Source organism: Schistocerca gregaria, chromosome 10, assembly GCF_023897955.1.
Source record: "Schistocerca gregaria isolate iqSchGreg1 chromosome 10, iqSchGreg1.2, whole genome shotgun sequence".
Lineage (NCBI taxonomy): Eukaryota > Metazoa > Arthropoda > Insecta > Orthoptera > Acrididae > Schistocerca > Schistocerca gregaria.
The window spans coordinates 84,590,100-84,603,539 of record NC_064929.1 but is presented as its reverse complement, the minus strand read 5'-3'; the positions used below and the strand labels follow the sequence as shown (position 1 = coordinate 84,603,539).

Sequence of the window (13,440 nt, the reverse complement as noted above, 5' to 3'; positions counted from 1 at the left end):
GACAGGTAGCTCAGCGATAGATCTGTACCTGTTGTTGCTGTTGTGGTGGTCCTCAGTCCTGAGACTGGTTTGATCCAGCTCTCCAGGCTATCTATCCTGTGCAAGCTTCTTCATCTCCCAGCACCTACTGCAACCTACATCCTTCTGAATCTGCTTGGTGTATTCATCTCTTGGTCCCCCTCTACGATTTTTACCCTCCACGCTGCCCTCCAGTACTAAATTGGTGATCCCTTGATGCCCCAGAACATGTCCTACCAACCGATCCCTTCTTCTAGTCAAGTTTTCCCGTAAACTTCTCCCCAATCCTATTCAACACCTCCTCATTAGTTATGTGATCTACCCATCTAATCTTCAGCATTCTGCTCTAGCACCACATTTCGAAAGCTTCAATCCTCTTCTTGTCCAAACTATTTATTGTTCATACATGGATGGCTACATAACGTACAAATACTTTCAGAAACGACTTCCTTAAATCAATACTCGCTGTTAACAAATCTTCTTCAGAAACTCTTTCCTTGCCATTGCCATTCAACGTTTTATATCCCCTCTGCTTCGACCATCATCAGTTATTTTGCTCCCCAAATAGCAAAAGTCCTTTACTACTTTACGTGTCTCATTTCCTAATCTGATTCCCTCAGCATCACCCGACTTAATTCGACTACATTCCATTATCCTCTTTTTGCTTTTGTTGATGTTCATCTTATATCCTCCTTTCAAGAGACTATCCATTCCGTTCAACTGCTCTTCCAAGTCCTTTGCTGTCTCTGACAGAATTGCAATGTCATTGGCGAACCTCAAAGTTTTTTTTTTGTTCTCCATGGATTTTAATACCTACCCCCATTTTTACTTTTGTTTCCTTCACTGCTTGCTCAATATACAGATTGAATAACATCGGGGAGAGGCTACAACCCTGTCTCACTCCCTTCCCAACCACTGCTTCCCTTTGATACCCCTCAACTCTTATAACTGCCATTTGCTTTCTATACAAATTGTAAATAGCCTTTCGCTCCCTGTATTTTCCCCTGCCATCTTCAGAAATTGAAAGAGAGTATTCCAATCAACATTGTCAAAAGCTTTCTCTAAGTCTACAAATGCTAGAAACGTAGCTTTGCCTACAGATTGGAAAATTGCGTATGTCGCACCAGTGTTTAAGAAGGGTAGTAGGAGTAATCCATCGAATTACATACCTATATCATTGACATCGGTTTGCAGTAGGGTTTTGGAGCGTATACTGTATTCAGACATTATGAATCACCTCTAAGCATACAATGTATTGATACGTAATCAGCACGGTTTCAGTAAACATCGTTCTTGTGCAGTGCAACTAATGGCCGCTATCGACAGGGGATATCAAGTTGATTCCGTATTTCTAGAGTTCCGGAAAGCTTTTGACACCGTTCCTCACAAGCGACTACTAATCCAGCTGAGGGCCTATGAGGTATCGTCTCAGTTGTGCGACTGGATTCGTGATTTCCTGTCAGGAAGGTCGCAGTTCGTAGTAATAGACGGCAAATCATCGAGTAAAACTGAAGTGATATCGGGTGTTCCCTAGGGAAGCGTCCTCGGACCTCTGCTGTTCCTGATTTTTATAAATGACCTGGGTGACAATCTGAGCAGTTCTCTTAGGTTGTTCGCAGATGATGCTGTAATTTAACGTCTAGTAAGATCATCCAAAGACCAGTATCAGTTGCAAAGCGATTTAGAAAAGATTTCTGTATGGTGTGGCAGGTGGCAGTTAACGCTAAATAACGAAAAGTGTGAGGTGATGCACACGAGTTCCAAAAGAAATCCGTTGGAATTCGATTACTCGATAAATAGTACAATTCCAGAGCCTGTCAATTCAACTAAGCAGTTGGGAGTAAAAATTACGAACAACTTCAGTTGGAAAGACAACATAGATAATATTGTGGGGAAAGCGAGCCGCCGGCCGCAGTGGCCGAGCGGTTCTAGGCGCTTCAGTCCGGAACCGCACGATTGCTACGGTCGCAGGTTCGAATCCTGCCTCGGGCATGGATGTGTGTGATGTCCTTAGGTTAGTTAGGTTTAAGTAGTTCTAAGTTCTAGGGGACTGATGACCTCAGGTGTTATGTCCCATAGTCCTCAGAGCCATTTGAACCATTTTTGAAGGCGAGCCAAAGGTTGCGTTTCATTGGTAGGACACTTAGAAGATGCAACAAGTCCACTAAAGAGACAGCTTACACTACACTCGTTCGTCCTCTGTTAGAATATTGCTGCGCGGTGTGGGATCCTTACCAGGTGGGATTGACGGAGGACATCGAAAGGGTGGTGTATTATCACGTAATAGGGGAGAGAGTGTGGCAGATATGATAGGGGATGGAAGTCATTAAAGCAATTACGTTTTTCGTCACAGCGAGATCTATTTACGAAATTTCAGTCACCAACTTACTCTTCCGAATGCGAAAATATTTTGTTGAGCCCAACTTACATAGGTAGGAATGATCATCAAAGTAAAACAAGAGAAATCAGAGCTCCAACAGAAAGGTTTAAGTGTTCGTTTTTTCAGTGCGCTGTTGGGGAGTGGAATGGTAGAGAGAAATGGTTCAAATGGGTCTGAGCACTATGGGACTTAACTTCTGAGGACATCAGTCTCCTAGAACTTAGAACTACTTAAACCTAACTAACCTAAGGACATCACGCACATCCATGCCCGAGGCATGATTCGAACCTGCGACCGTAGCAGTCGCACGGTTCCGGACTGAGCGCCTAGAACCGCTAGACCACCGCGGCCGGCTAATGGTAGAGAGATAGTATGATTGTGGTTCGATGAACCCTCTTCCAAGCACTTAAATGTGAATTGCAGAGCAATCATGTAGATGTAGATTGTAACAGCGTACGATAACGAATTCGGGCCAAACGGAACACGTATTGTAGGGATGCAGCCTAGTCACGCCTTATAAAATTCACATCAGTCTTTCCATTGTGTGCCAGCCTAGTCCGCTGTAACTAGCTCTGACGTCATAAATATTGCGCAATACTTTAAAATGAAGTAAATAACCTGAAACGTTTCTAGCAGGAGTATTACTAAATCAATATGTGTTGAATATCAGTTCAATAACTTTAACCATTTTCGAAATTTGGACGTTTTTCTGTAAAAATCATTGGCGCAACGGAAAGGAGCTAGAAACTTAAAAATTTATACTTAGATTCTTTTTGCATAATAATTTAGAAGAAACAGTATTCTGGATCTCACAAATTAGAATTTTCTGGTTTTTGTCTTAGAAATTAAGGAAGCAAGATAGATTAAGTAGGCGAATAAATAAAGCTAGGATGTTTAAATTTAAGTAGAAGGGAGATCCGCTATCATCATAAAAATGTGAGAAGTTTTATCAGGATAACTATAAAACTATAGCGATAGCGTATCTCCAAATTGCAAGTTCAGAGCTCGTCTACTGTGTGTAGTGTAATTAAATTAATTCTCTCGCCCAAAATATTTGACTTAGCCACGTCAGACTTTTATTATTATTACTTACCTGTGTGCTGATTGCACATTTAAATTGTGAGCTTCATCGGACATCAGCAAAGGAAGCAATGATTTATTCGATAACTTAAAGTGGTGCATTACTAGCCCAGCGGCTAGTCGGGACAGTGAATTTAATCAGGCGTTCCCTTAGCCGTCCGCACCGCGGCTTTATATGTAAGAACGCTGCACGAGGATAAAAGGCCCCAGTTCTCTCCAGACGATGATCAGCGCACAACCTGTGCCGGGAGTCGCGTCGTGGTGGTACCGTTGATATAAACAGCCACGGACGCAGTAATAAGTTACTCGGGATACGTGTAACCATGAAATCATTTTCGATTGAAGTGTTAATTCTGGGATGACTTTGATGATCTATCTTCAGTTCGCGTATGTCGTATTTTCATGTGCCGCTGCATGACAGACATTCTACGGTTATTAGCGTGGCGTTTGATGAGCATTATCATCAAATTATGGCGAGCATTCACTTAAAACATTTAATTTGAACAGTTATAGTTGCATCAGCGCATTAGACTCTGAACTGCTCTGGTAGTTGGATTGTGTGGATTCTTTTTGGTCTGTGACTTTCAGAATATAGTGAGCATTTTAGAGAGAATGGTTTTTGATTATGAATCCTAGACAATCTAATTCCTCAGAGCTATAAGCTGTAGCTATAAATGTATTTCTCAGATGAAGTGGGCACTAGGAATTCTAATTACTGGCTTCACGTTTTGCTAATCACTTTCTGGTTGCCAATATTGCAGTTAGAGAGCCAGTGTTGAGAACGGCAAACAACAGCATTAATTAAATCATAGGAACATTTAACAATTAATCCACCCGCCACGCCACAATATGTCACTGCAAAGGATGCCAAAACAGTCATATCAGTACAGAAAGCAGGCGTCTGTTCTCGCATGCAAACGATCATAAAAGTGCCAAACGGCATCCTGTGATAGTGTCCCAAGCGTCTTGCACCTTTTGTTGCAAGTTAGCAATGGTTCTTGCGAGCCCTGGATAATGAGTAAGTTCCCGCTTCACCGTGTCTCGTATGTGTTTAACTGGGAAGAGATCTCGTCATCTTGCTGCCAGGTCAATAGTTGCTCACCAAGTGGAGGACGCTGCGTCACAGTAGCCGTATGTGCATGTGCATTGTTCTGCTGGAAAAGCACGTCACCTCCCTGTCGAAGAAATGCCAATAACTTGCGGGTGACATCCTGTGACGTGTAGCGGCCACCGGTTACTTTACCCTGCAGAAACCCAAATACGACTGCAAGTGTTGCAGATTTCCCGCTATGTCTTTCGGCATGAAATTTAGCCCAAATTTATCTCCCACTCTATAAAAAGTCTAGGTATTACTAAAACTATGTATCTTTCAAATTCTGAAAGTGGCAGGGGTAAAATATAAGGAGCGAAAGGCTATTTACAATTTGTACAGAAAGCAGATGGCAGTTATAAGAGTTAAGGGACATGAAAGGGAAGCAGTGGTTGGGAAGAGAGTGAGACAGAGTTGTAGCCTCTCCCCGATGCTATTCAATCTGTATATTGAGCAAGCAGTAAAGAAAACGAAAGAAAAGTTCGGAGCAGGTATTAAAATCAACAAATAAGAAATAAAAACTTTGAGATTCGCCGATGACATTGTAATTCTGTGGGAGACAGCAAAGGACTTGGAAGAGCAGTTGAATGGATAGTGTCTTGAAAGGAGGATATAAGATGAACATCAACAACAAAACGAGGATAATGGAATGTAGTCGAATTAAGTCGGGTGATGCTGAGGGAATTAGATTAGGAAACGAGACACTTAAAGTAGTAAAGGAGTTTTGCTATTTGGGGAGCAAAATAACTGATGATGGTCGAAGTAGAGAGGACATAAAATGTAGACTGGCAATGGCAAGGAAAGCGTTTCTGAAGAAGGAGATTTGTTAACATCGAGTACTGATTTACGGAAGTCGGTTCTGAAAGTATTTGTATGGAGTGCAGCCATGTATGGATGTGAAACGTGAACGGTAAGTAGTTTAGACCAGAAGAGAGTAGAAGCTTTTGAAATGTGGTGCTACAGAAGAATGCTGAAGATTAGATGGGTAGATCACATAACTAATGAGGAGGTATTGAATAGAATTGGGGAGAAGAGGAGATTGTGGCACAACTTGAGTAGAAGGAGGGATCGGTTGGCAAGACATGTTCTGAGGCTCAAGGGATCACCAATTTGGTATTTGAAGGCAGCGTGGAGGGTTAAAATTGTAGAGGGAGACCAAGAGATGAATACGCCAAGCAGATTCAGAAGGATGTAGGTTGCAGTAGGTACTGGGAGATGAAGAATCTTGCACAGGATAGAGTAGCATGGAGAGCTGCATCAAACCAGTCTCAGGACTGAAGACCACAACAACAACATGTATCCAACTTAAACTCGTATGCTGGTCTTTGACTATAAAAAACAACCCAACCTGAATTTGAATGCAACTTGTCTTTATATTAACTTCGCAACTGAAGTGAAACAGTTATCTGGCCCTACTCAAAATTTCCACTTACCTCGCGTCTTGACAACACTGTTGCAGATTTATCGAAATAACAATAGCCAACAGCAAGCAGGCAGCGGCTAAGCTAGGTATCCATTTTGTTAAATAGAATTTCCAAACAATATTCAAACTGTTGCATGCTACACGGTGCAATGTGGTAATGCGTAATGATAAACCTTCTTTAAACAGTGGGACAGGGAGAGTAAACTCTTCCTGTGAAATGATATTCCAAGAGACAGATTTTCGAATCAAGTGTGTATTCAGAAACACAGAGTAAAAGTTCGTGTGATCTTCACACATTTCATTGGTCTGAACAATACTATACTTAACAAAGTCAACAATGGTTTAAAACGGTATAGTGATCACAAGGGATTTCTGCAAATATCAGACAGCCAGCATTACCTAGATCTTTTTATCTAGAAAAACATTTACATTATTGAAATCTGTATTCTTCTCGCCTTTCAATATACAGTGTGATTCACGAAGATACGCAAATAGCTTAATATGTTATTCTGCAAGTGAAACTAAAGAAAAGAGTTCATGTAACATAGTTCAACAAATGTTTAATTACGGAGTTACGGCTAGTAACAGAAATTGGCCTGAAATTAACAACTTCGATAATATGACGCCATCTCAAATCTGTACGAGGTTTAAGTCTGGTCTGCTGGATGGAATAAAACATGTCCCACGCGTGTATCTGCAGTAGGTTTACAGAACATCCAGAGAAGCAAAAATTATTATACAAGCAAACTCGTTTACTTTCCATTAAGAATGTAGATACGTTATGTCATTGTTGGCAACCATTAATCTTTCAGTCGATTGCTAAGCTTGAGACGAGTTAGTTCTCTGCATTGTTTTCAACATGACGGCGCACCTCCACATTTCAGCAACGCCGTTACTGCACATTTAAATGAACATTTTCCCCAGGAATGGATTGGTTGTGGTGCTACGTCAGTGGCCACCCACATCGCCCGATTTAACACCAATGGATTATTGTGTATGGGGATCGATGAAAGGCATAGTTTGTGAGGACAAAGTCAATACACGTGAGGCATTACTTGCTCGCATTGTGAGTAGAATAGACCAAATTAAGAACAACCCTGAGACACTGAAACGAGCAACAAAATCTGTTCATAAGCATGATGCTAAATGTATTCTACTCGGTGGAGAAATTTTTTGAACATTTATTGCGAATGTATTGTGAAATTTTATGTACACTGTACAACTTCCTTGACACTAATTACAACTTCTGATGGAAACTTTGTGCAATTTACACAGAGTACGCGAAGGAACTTGCCCCCCTTCTTGCAGCGGTGTACCGTAGGTCTCTAGAAGAGCGTAGCGTTGCATAGGATTGGAAAAGGGCACAGGTCATCCCCGTTTTCAAGAACGGACGTCGAACATATGTGCAGAACTATAGACCTATATCTCTAACATCGATTAGTTGTAGCATTTTGGAACACTTATTATGTTCGAGTATAATGACTTTTCTGGAGTCCAGAAATCTACTCTGTGGGAATCAGCATGGGTTTGGAAACAGAGGGTCGTGTGAAACCCAGCTCGTGCTATTCGTCCACGAGACTCAGAGGGCCATAGACACGGGTTCACAAGTAGATTCCGTGTTTCTTGGCTTCTGCAAGGCGTTCGATACAGTTCCCCACAGTCGTTTAATGAACGAAGTAAGAGGATATGGACTATCAGACCAATTGTGTGGTTGAATTGAAGAGTACCTAGATAACAGAACGCAGCATGTCATTCTCAATGGAAATAAGTCTTCCGAAGTAAAAGTGATTTCAGGTGTGCCGCAGGGGAGTGTTGTAGGACCGCTGCTATTCACAATATATATAAATGACCTTCTGGATGACATCGGAAGTTCACTGAGGCTTTTTGCTGATGATGCTGTGGTATATCTAGAGATTGCAACAATGGAAAATTGTACTGATATGCAGGAGGATATGCAGCGAATTGACGCATGGTGCAGGGAATGACAATTGAATCTCAATGTAGACAAGTGTACTGTGTTGAGAATACATAGAAAGTAAGATCCCTTATCATTTAGCTACAATATAGCAGGTCAGCAACTGGAATCCGTTACTTCCATAAATTATCTGGGAGTACGTATTAGAAGTGATTTAAAATGGAATGATCATATAAAGTTGATCGTCGGTAAAGCAAATGCCAGTCTGAGATTCATTGGAAGAATCCTAAGGAAGTGCAATTCGAAAGCAAAGGAAGTAGGTTACAGTACGCTTGTTCGCCCACTGCTTGAATACTGCTCACCAGTGTGGGATCCGTCCCAGATAGGGTTGATAGAAGAGATAGAGAAGATCCAACGGAGAGCAGCGCGCTTCGTTACAGGATCATTTAGTAATCGCGAAAGCGTTACGGAGATGATAGATAAACTCCAGTGGAAGACTCTGCAGGAGAGACGCTCAGTAGCTCGGTACGGGCTTTTGTTGAAGTTTCGAGAACATACATTCACCGAAGAGTCAAGCAGTATATTGCTCCCTCCTACGTATAACTCGCGAAGAGACCATGAGGATAAAATCAGAGAGATTAGAGCCCACACAGAGGCATACCGACAATCCTTCTTTCCACGAACAGTACGAGACTGGAATAGAAGGGAGAACCGATAGAGGTACTCAAGGTACCCTCCGCCACACACCGTCAGGTAGCTTGGGGAGTATGGATGTAGATGAAGAGATCTTACACCCGTCTAGCCATTAGTGTTTTTTTTTTTTTTTGTTCTCTAAAACCCCATGTCATTCCAAGCATGCGTGTTAGTTTTTACCTCTCTATCAACATTATTTCTTGGTTATTAAGTTTTCAAATTTATACTGACTTTAAGTGACTCTGGACTTTCCCGGCGTAAACTCTTGTTGAAGGTTTCTCGGGTCTCCAGCCGGGTGGTAGCGTTGATATCTCGCGACGTTTCGGGAAGTGTCATACTACCCATCTTCTGGCGAAGACTTTGGTGATCAGCCAGTGCATCGTTGCTGTATTTTACAATAAATCTTTCTTCACCTAACAGGTAAATCAGAAGCCGACACAGCACTACTGTATACGTCCACCTCCTGCGAAACTGTAACTAAGAATGTATCAGACTACGCAGCGGAAAAGAATGTGCCACAGCAAGACCAAAGACTGTTTAAGAGTAACATAACTTGCGCGCTCTCTCTCTCTCTATCTTTATCTCTAACGTGCACATTGATAACTTAGAAAAATCAAAATTAGCAGTCCCACCTTATAGTGTAACCGATGGTGTCCCACACTTCGAAGCCTCGGACGGGAGCTGCGTGTCGTGGGCGAATCCACTCTGGAACAGGCAGCTCGCCAGGTCTATAGCGTCACGTGTCCGTGCATCTCCCTCATACAGACAGCACCCACCCTCACCACTGAAGACAACAGAGCTGCAGCCACAATTTTCGCGACATCAGAGTAGCCGTGCTGTGCGATGTCGTGGTGCCACTGGTAGGCTGGTCAGAGGCAGTCCTTAGTCTTGCTGCAAGCACACTGTTCCTAGTGGTGTCTCATGGACAACAGGTGCAACATGTGCCCGGATTTCGCTCCTGGATGATGTTCGGTCGACCACCACTGCTGGCTCAACGCGTAGATCATGACATGCGTATGAACTACGTGGATGTTGATGAACCTGGAAATGCTCCAAAGGCCACTGTTGGAAGCAGCGACTCACCACAGATGCCATGTGCCCAACATCTCCAGCAGTCCATGCGTCCATAAAGTTCCAGTAGGGCCACAATGCGGCCCCATTCAAATGGCCGAATCCATTCAACGAGAGTACGTACTCGTCTGTGCCGGGTGGCTGTGCTAGAATGAATGTTGCAGCCGCTACTCTGCTCTCAACTCAGCACAGTTACCGCCTGCAGAGAGAACACAGACGGCGCACACAGAGGTCTCCTGAAAGCCAGTGACCATGACAAATGCATCGCTAACACTGTAACTCCTCAATATACACATACCACACCTTGGTGCCACAGCACACTGTCTGAGGGTGTCGCCATTTTTTTCCGGCAGTGTATAATGGCCCAACTTACTTAACATCACACACTTTCCTATCTACTCTGTTGCTCTCTAACAAGACGAGCTTAAGAATTTATGAAGCTTCAACATCCCAGCGCGTCAGCAATCGTTGGTTAATATATTAAAAAACTAAAAACCCGCCTCGATTGCAATAAAAGCACCTAGTGTTAAGTGTTAACCCAGGTTTCGGCGTAGATAACTAAATCTTCTTCAGAACAACAATAAAACCCACAAGTGCGTAAGACGACCTTTGTCAATGATTAAAAGTACACCATAGCTATACATTTATAAACGAAAAAGAAACGAAGACACAAACAGTACATATGTACAAAGTCAAAACCACTACTTAACTTAATGGTGTACGCTCCACTTCACACCGGCTTATGTTCGATGGGCCATGACCCGCCATAAACTGAAGCGTACACCATTAACTTAAGTAGCGGTTTTGGCTTTGTAAATATGTACTGTTTATGTTTCCCTATCTTTTTCTTTTATAAATGTATAGCTATGGTGTTCTTTTAATTATTGACAAAGGTCTTCTTAGGCACTTGTAGATGTTATTGTTGTTCCGAAGAAGGTCTACATCTACATCTACATTTATACTCCGCAAGCCACCCAACGGTGTGTGGCGGAGGGCACTTTACATGCCACTGTCATTACCTCCCTTTCCTGTTCCAGTCGCGTATGGTTCGCGGGAAGAACGACTGCCGGAAAGTCTCCATACGCGCTCGAATATCTCTAATTTTACATTCGTGATCTCCTCGGGAGGTATAGGTAGGGGGAAGCAATATATTCGGTACCTCATCCAGAAACGCACCCTCTCGAAACCTGGACAGCAAGCTACACCGCGATGCAGAGCGCCTCTCTTGCAGAGTCTGCCACTTGAGTTTGTTAAACATCTTCGTAACGCTATCACGGTTACCTAATAACCCTGTCACGAAACGCGCCGCTCTTCTTTGGATCCTCGCTGTCAACCCGACCTGGTACGGATCCCACACTGATGAGCAATACTCAAGTATAGGTCGAACGAGTGTTTTGTAAGCCACCTCCTTTGTATATGGACTACATTTTCTAACGACTCTCCCAATGAATCTCAACCTGGTACCCGCCTTACCTACAATTAATTTTATATGATCATTCCACTTCAAATCGTTCCGCACGCATACTCCCAGATATTTTACAGAAGTAACTGCTAGCAGTGTTCGTTCCGCTATCATATAATCATACAATAAAGGATCCTTCTTTCTATGTATTCGCAATACATTACATTTGTCTATGTTAAGGGTCAGTTGTCACTCCCTGGACCAAGTGCCTATCCGCTGCAGATCTTCCTGCATTTCGCTACAATTTTCTAATTCTGCAACTTCTCTGTATACTACAGCATCATCCGCGAAAGGCCGCATGCAACTTCCGGCACTCTCTACTAGGTCATTTATGTATATTGTGAAAAGCAGTGTTCCCATAACACTCCCCTGTGGCACGCCAGAGGTTACTTTAACGTCTATAGACGTCTCTCCGTTGATAACAACATGCTGCGTTCTGTATGCTAAAAACTCTTTAATCCAGCCACACAGCCCGTCTGATATTCCGTAGGCTCTTACTTTGTTTATCAGGCGATAGGGCGGAACTGTATCGAACGCCATCCGGAAGTCAAGAAAAATAGCATCTACCTGGGAGCCTGTACCTAATACTTTCTGGGACTTATGAACCCGTGGTCATAATCAAAACGTCTTCGGTCCCGGGTTCGATCCCCGCTACTGCCTAAATTTTGATAACTAATCAGCATTGGCGGCTGAAGGCTTCCGCCATAAGAAGTCAGCCTCATTCTGCCAACGGCCTTGTCAAAGAGGGCGGAGGAGCGGATAGAGGTTCAGGGCACTCTCTTGTCCTAGGGGTGGGAAATTGCCCCTAAAGGCGGAAGAATCAGCAATGATCAACGACATGAGGTTGCAGAAGGCAATGGAAACCACTGTACTAAAGACACGTAACGTGTATCCACAGGACATGTGGCCTGTAGTTGAAGAAGTGTCATGATGATCTCTCCATTGGCAAAAGATTCCGGAATAGTCCCCCATTCGGATCTCCGGGAGGGGACTGCCAAGGGGGAGGTTACCATGAGAAAAACATTGAATAATCAACGAAAGGATAACGTTCTACGAGTAGGGGCGTGGAATGTCAGAAGCTTGAACGTGGTAGGGAAACTAGAAAATCTGAAAAGGGAAATGCAAAGACTCAATCTAGATATAGTAGGGGTCAGTGAAGTGAAGTGGAAGGAAGACAAGGATTTCTGGTCAGATGAGTATCGGGTAATATCAAAAGGAGCAGAAAATGGTATAACAGGTGTAGGATTCGTTATGAATAGGAAGGTAGGGCAGAGGGTGTGTTACTGTGAACAGTTCAGTGTCCGGGTTGTTCTAATCAGAATCGACAGCAGACCGACACCGACAACGATAGTTCAGGTATACATGCCGACGTCGCAAGCTGAAGATGAACAGATAGAGAAAGTGTATGAGGATATTGAAAGGGTAATGCAGTATGTAAAGGGGGACGAAAATCTAATAGTCATGGGCGACTGGAATGCAGCTGTAGGGGAAGGAGTAGAAGAAAAGGTTACAGGAGAATATGGGCTTGGGACAAGGAATGAAAGAGGAGAAAGACTAATTGAGTTCTGTAACAAGTTTCAGCTAGTAATAGCCAATACCCTGTTCAAGAATCACAAGAGGAGGAGGTGTACTTGGAAAAGGCCGGCAGATACGGGAAGATTTCAATTAGATTACATCATGGTCAGACAGAGATTCCGAAATCAGATACTTGATTGTAAGGAGTACCCAGGAGCAGATATAGGCTCAGATCACAATATAGTATTGATGAAGAGTAGGCTGAAGTTCAAGATATTAGTCAGGAAGAATCAATACGCAAAGAAGTGGGATACGGAAGTTCTAAGGAATGACGAGATACGTTTGAAGTTCTCTAACGCTATAGATACAGCAATAAGGAATAGCGCAGTAGGCAGCACAGTTGAAGAGGAATGGACATCTCTAAAAAGGGCCATCGCAGAAGTTGGGAAGGAAAACATAGGTTCAAAGAAGGTAGCTGTGAAGAAACCATGGGTAACAGTTGATTGATGAAAGGAGGAAGTACAAACATGTTCCGGGAAAATCAGGAATACAGAAATACAAGTCGCTGAGGAATGAAATAAATAGGAAGAGCAGGGAAGCTAAGACCAAATGGCTGCAGGAAAAATGTGAAGACATCGGAAAAGATATGATTGTCGGAAGGACAGACATTGAAAGCCTCTATGATGATGAAGATTTGTCTGATGTGATAGAAGAAGAAACACGAGTCGATTTAGAAGAGATAGTGGATCCAGTATTAGAATCGGAATTTAAAAGAGCTTTGGAAGACTTACGG

General features: G+C 42.9%; 1 protein-coding gene across 2 annotated transcripts in view; it reads left to right on the top strand.

Moving 5' to 3' along the window:
• The window catches only part of LOC126293695 (acetylcholinesterase-like), an 824,325-nt gene that overhangs the window by 767,833 nt on the left and 43,052 nt on the right, over positions 1-13,440 (top strand). The gene's annotated exons all lie outside the window — the stretch shown is intronic.